The sequence below is a fragment of the Elephantulus edwardii genome, unplaced genomic scaffold (assembly GCF_000299155.1).
Source record: "Elephantulus edwardii isolate Elephantulus edwardi_28Jun2011 unplaced genomic scaffold, EleEdw1.0 scaffold00028, whole genome shotgun sequence".
Taxonomy (NCBI): domain Eukaryota; kingdom Metazoa; phylum Chordata; class Mammalia; order Macroscelidea; family Macroscelididae; genus Elephantulus; species Elephantulus edwardii.
This window is the reverse complement of record NW_006399778.1, coordinates 2,807,646-2,813,277: the sequence shown is the minus strand read 5'-3', so window position 1 is coordinate 2,813,277 and position 5,632 is coordinate 2,807,646.

Below are 5,632 nucleotides of genomic sequence, written 5' to 3'. Positions count from 1 at the left end.
AGCATCTGTTTAAAATATCTCAATTGGTATTCCATCAATTCCTGGGGCTATATTTTTTTACCAACTCCTTCAGAGCAGCTTGAACTTCCTCCTTCATCACCATTGCCTCTTGACCATCCATTGTTTGATGAAATCAACTGTGCCAGCCAGTTCTTTTCAGTACAGTGACTCTGTATTCTCCTTCCATTTTTTCTTTTTATACTTCCTAGATCATTCAATTATTCTGCATATAGTGTATTTAAGTATTGCTACTCAGAGCTTGAATTTGTTCTTCACTCCATCAGCTTAAGAAATGCAGACTGAGGCCATCTCTTTTGATTTTCTGACTTCAATTCTTTTCACATTTCATTATAATACTTTTCTTTGTCTTCCTGAGCTGCCCATTAAAATCTTCTGTTTAGCTCCTTGACTTCCTGATTTCTTCCCTTCTCAGCATTCTAGTGCAATAGTCAGAATCTCTTCTGACATCCATCTCAGTTTTTTTCTTCCTCCTCTTTGTCATCATAGTTAAAAAGACCATTTCAAGATTCATATTGAAATATAATGTCATAAGCAACAGGATAATAGCTATATGCATACAAGAAAGATCTGTTAATACCATTATCATTCAAATATATACACCAGCAAGCAGAGCCAAAGAGGAAGAAACAGATGACTTATAACAACTTTGCAGTTGGAAATTGATTAAACATACAACCAAGATGCATTAATAATAATGGGTGACTGGAATGCAAAAGTTGAGAACAAAGATGAAAGGTCAGTATTCGGACATGGACTTGGTGACAGAAATGGGGCTGGAGATAAAATGATATAATTTTGCATTATCAATGATTCATTCATTGCAATACCCTCTATAAGAAATACAAATGGCAGCTATACATGTGGACTTCACCTGATGGTCTACACAGGAATCATCTTTCTGTAGAAAGAATCATTGGAGAAGCTGAATATTAGCTGTGAAAACTAGACCAGGTGCTGATTGTGGCACAGACCATCAATTACTTATATGTACAAGCTAAAGTGAAAGAAAATAAAAACAAATCCACACCAAAATTTGACCTTTAGGCTATCTCACCTGAATTTAAAAACCATCTCAGAAACAGATTTCCGCTCCCCCTCCCCCCGCCGAAACAGATTTTGAAGCCTTGAGCACTAATGAACAAAGACCAGAATATGATCCATGGAGAATGCAAAAGGTCTTCATTCTAGGGATAGTTATATATTACAGAAAAAAAGAACAAAAAACCCACAACACATAGTACTGCTGGCTGCTGCTGAAGAAAACCAGTCTTGGAGAACCAGTTTTAGAGATTGAGGTTGGAGTCAAAAAAGCAGATTTATTAAATGCTAGTATGTAGGAGATTCTAATAAGCAGTTGCACTACCAACCCAATGGTTTGAATCCAGCAGCTGCTCCATGGAAGAAAGATAGGCAGTCTTTCCCCATGTAATTTACAGCCTCTGAAAAACCTGCTGGAGAGTCAGCTATGAATTGGTTCTAACATAACAGCACATAACAACAACATATGGGGACAGGAGGTACAAGCTTCCCAAATTAGTCTGAGCAAGGGAAGGTTTTGAAGGAGTATGTTGTAGGTTATGCTAAGGGCATGGAGAAGAGCTTGTGTTTATTAAGCACTTTCAGAACAGAAAGATGAGGTTATGCTAGAAAAGAATACACAAATCAGGAAGTGCATACAGCTGGTCTGCAAGACGGCATCTATATGGTTGGCTTTAGTCATCATAGGACATGCATTATAAGTGTCCTTTTTTCAAGATAGAGTCTATCACATGACATGGAGAATGACTTCCTCCTCATGGTGGCAGACACTTCTCTTACCTCTGTATATGCAAAGCACTTAAAAGCTCTTTTTAGACCAATAAAACAAGAAATGCTAGGTAAGCTAATGGAAATTAAGAAGGAACATTTAGGATCTCTGTATTATCTGAATGCTAGCCTTCTTGACCTGAACTGTCTTAGGGGAAGATACTTTGCTATGAAAGAAAGGTTGTTATAATCAAGCGCATCAGGTAAAGAGAATAACATAACAAGAAAATAGGAAAGTCTGTGATTTAGAGCAAGTCAAGAAGTCAAAAGATGTGTTACATTGGTCAAGTCTACTGTCAAGGACCTCTTTAAAGTGCAAAAAAGAATATCTGTTTAAAAACTAAAGTGCACATGATCCCAAGCATTGTTATTTTTCTTTTTAGAAGTCACAGTACTTTACCCAAGTTAATAAGCTTCATTATATAATTGTTGTTAGATGTCACTGAGTTAAGTACAACTCATAGCAACCCTATGAACAACAAATCTGCACCTTTCCAATCCAATACCATCCTCACAATCTCTGCCCACAACCTTGAGCCCACTGCTGCAGTCAGTATGTAAATCCATCTGGTTGATGGTCTTCCTCTCTTCCACTGACCCACCACCTTTCCAAGCATCATGTCCGTATCAACAAATAGCCTCTCCTAACAACATGCTCAAGTATGTGAGACAAAGCTTCGCCATCCATGCCTCCAAGAAGCCCTCTGGCTGCACTTTCTCCACAATATATGTTTGTTCTTTTGGCAGTCTACTCAGTACTCTACCCCAACACCACAACTAAACTGTATCAATTATTTTCTGTCATCCTTTGAGGCATAGCAAGTGATTGAAAACACATCAGGCATACCTTATTAAGCTGACATAATTACTCCTTAATAATTTGGAGAGGTCCCTGACTGCAGGCTTTCCCAGTGTAATGTATCTTCTGACTGCTGATATCAACTGTATTGATTGTGGATCCAACTAAGATGAAGTCGCTGGCAGTTTCAATCTTTTCTCCATCTTTCATGATGTTGCCTATTGGTCTAGTGGTAAGAATTTTTGTTTACTTGATGTTGAGATGCAATCCACATTGAAGACTGCAGTGCTTGATCTTCTACAGAAAGAACTTCAAGTCCTCACTATTCAGCAAGCAACTTTTTGTGTCATCTGCATAACACATGTTGTTAATGAGTTTTCCTCCAATCCTGATGCCACATTCTTCTTCATAGAGTCCAGTTTCTCAGATCATTTGCTCATCAAAGGTATTTGACTGTGTAGATCACAACAAATTGTGATAAATTTGAGAAGAATGGGAACACCTAATTTTGCTCATGCAAAAACTACACTTGGACCAGGAGGCAGTCATCAGAATAGAGCAAGGAAATACTGCATGGTTCAAAATCAGGAAAGGAGTATGTCAGAGATGTGTCCTGTTTCCATTCCTTTTCCATCTATGTGCAGAACAGATCATTCAGGAGGCTGCTCTTTCTGAGGAAGAATGTGTCATCAGTATTGGAGGAAAACTCATCAATCACCTTTGTTACACAGATGATAAAACCTTGTTTGCTGAAATTGAGGATGGCCTGAAGTATTTGATGAAGAGGATTAAGGACTGTAGTCTGCAATATGTATTGAAGCTCCATATAAAGAAAACAAAGATCCTCACCACTTAGTTGGCAGCATCAGAATAGATGAATAAGAGATTGAGATTGTTAATAAGTTCAGCTTGCTTTTCCACAATCAAAATGTTTGGCACCAGCAGTCAGGAAATCAAAAGACAAATTGCATTAGGAAAATTGGCTGTCCAGGTGCTAAAGAGCAACAACGTCAGTCTAGAGACTAAGGTGTATCTGATACAGGCCTTGGTCTTTTCAATTACTTGCTATGCATCAGAGAGCTGGACAATGACCAATGAGGACAGAAGAATTGATGCCTTTGAGTTGTGGTGCTAGACACGAGTATTAGACAAAAGAATAGCCCCTCCTAACATGCCCAACAACCTGTGATATGCTGATGACACAACTTTGTTTGCTGAAAGTGAGGAGGATATTAAATGCTCAAAGTCAACATTATCATAGATTGGAGAAAAGACTGAAGCTGTTAATGATTTCATCTTGCTTGCATCAACAATCAACACCCTTGGTACCAGCAGTAAGGAAATCAGGAGACATACTGCATTGGGCAAGTGTGCTATTAGGGACCTCTCCAAAATACTGTAGAGCAGTGATGTCAGTCTCAAGACTTAAATGTGCCTGATTCAGGCCATGGTCCTCTCAACCACACGCTATACATCAGAGAGCTGGACAACGAATGACAGTAGTTGAATTGATGCCTTTGAGTTGTGGTCCTAAGAAGAATACTATGGACTACCAAAAGAACAGATAATGTCCTGGAAAGAGTGCAGGTAGAGCAATCCTTTGAGGCAAGGAATATGAAGCTTTGTCTCCCATACTTTGGAAGTGTAGCTAGGCAAGGCTATTCCTTGGAAAGAGACATCATGCTTGGAAAGATGGAAGGTCAGTGAAGGAGACGAAGATGCCCAATGAGATGGATTGATACTGTGACTTCAGTAACGGGTTGTAGTGTCTCAGAAATTATGAGAATGGTACCAGATAGGGCAAGTTTCAGGTTGGCTTGTCATAGGGTCACTGTGAGTCATATTCAGCTTGATGGTACCTAACAACAACATGTCCAAAGGATGCAAGATGAAGCCTTGCCATCTTTGCCTCCATGGAGCATTCTGACTATACTTTCTCCAAGAAAGTGTTTGTTTTGGCAGTCCATTGAACATTCGGTATTCTTCTCCAATACTACAGCTCATAGTTATCAATCATTCTGTCAGTCTGTTGTTGTTGTTGATTATTGTTGTTGATAGCATGACTCATATGAACAAAAGACCTGAAGCCTTTCTATAACTATTGTTTCTCAAAGTTCATAGAGTTTCCAGAGGCCTCTCCTGCTTCCAAATTTGTCTTAAACTGGGAGCTCCACCAAACACTGTACACCATGGGTAACCGTTAATGCAATTTGAAACCTCAGTGGCATAAGGTTCAGCATCCCAGCAACCCCAGGTTACCTCAGTACACCATATTGACAGAAGAGTGCTGTACCACTTAGAAGAATGTTCCTCCAAAATATAGTAACAAACAAATTTTAAATACAAAGCAATCCATATTTTCATACTAGCAATTTTTGTCCTTGCAATCCCTTAATCACGGGGAGAGAAAAGAGATACTGCAAAAATTTATCTCCAGTAGAAAAAAATCCATGCCTTGTAATATTTCAAGTTTGCATTTTTCTCTGTGTGTGTGCGATGGTGTTTGCTTTTGTTGACTGTATCTCTTATGTCACTGATGTTGTACAGCAAGTATCCCATTCAAAGACTCATAGAAAGTTGGGACTCCCAGTCAAGGACAATTTGGAGCTTTTCTTTGAATTGAGTACACATTGAATGGGTTCCGTTATTTTTCCCACCTTTTTATTATTATTAATTTTAATAGACATTTACAGAGGTTTTGGATTTCCATTCATTCATTGCCGCACTCTTCTCCCTGCCCATCCCTCCCCACCAGCTTGCTTCTCCCTCCGAAGAGAAAAAAAAATTCCTTCATTAGTATACAATTCCCACGTCCCTTCCCCCCCAACCCTACCCCAAGTTCACTTCTCTATGCAACCTTAATTCTGGATTCCTGTGCTAACCATAATACTCAATCATATATCACTTCTAATCTGTTCTTTCCCTCATCTGTGTTTCAATACAATATACATAATTCATCCCGTTTTTTCTGTCATACCCCCACCCTGATGTCAGACCCATTCTACA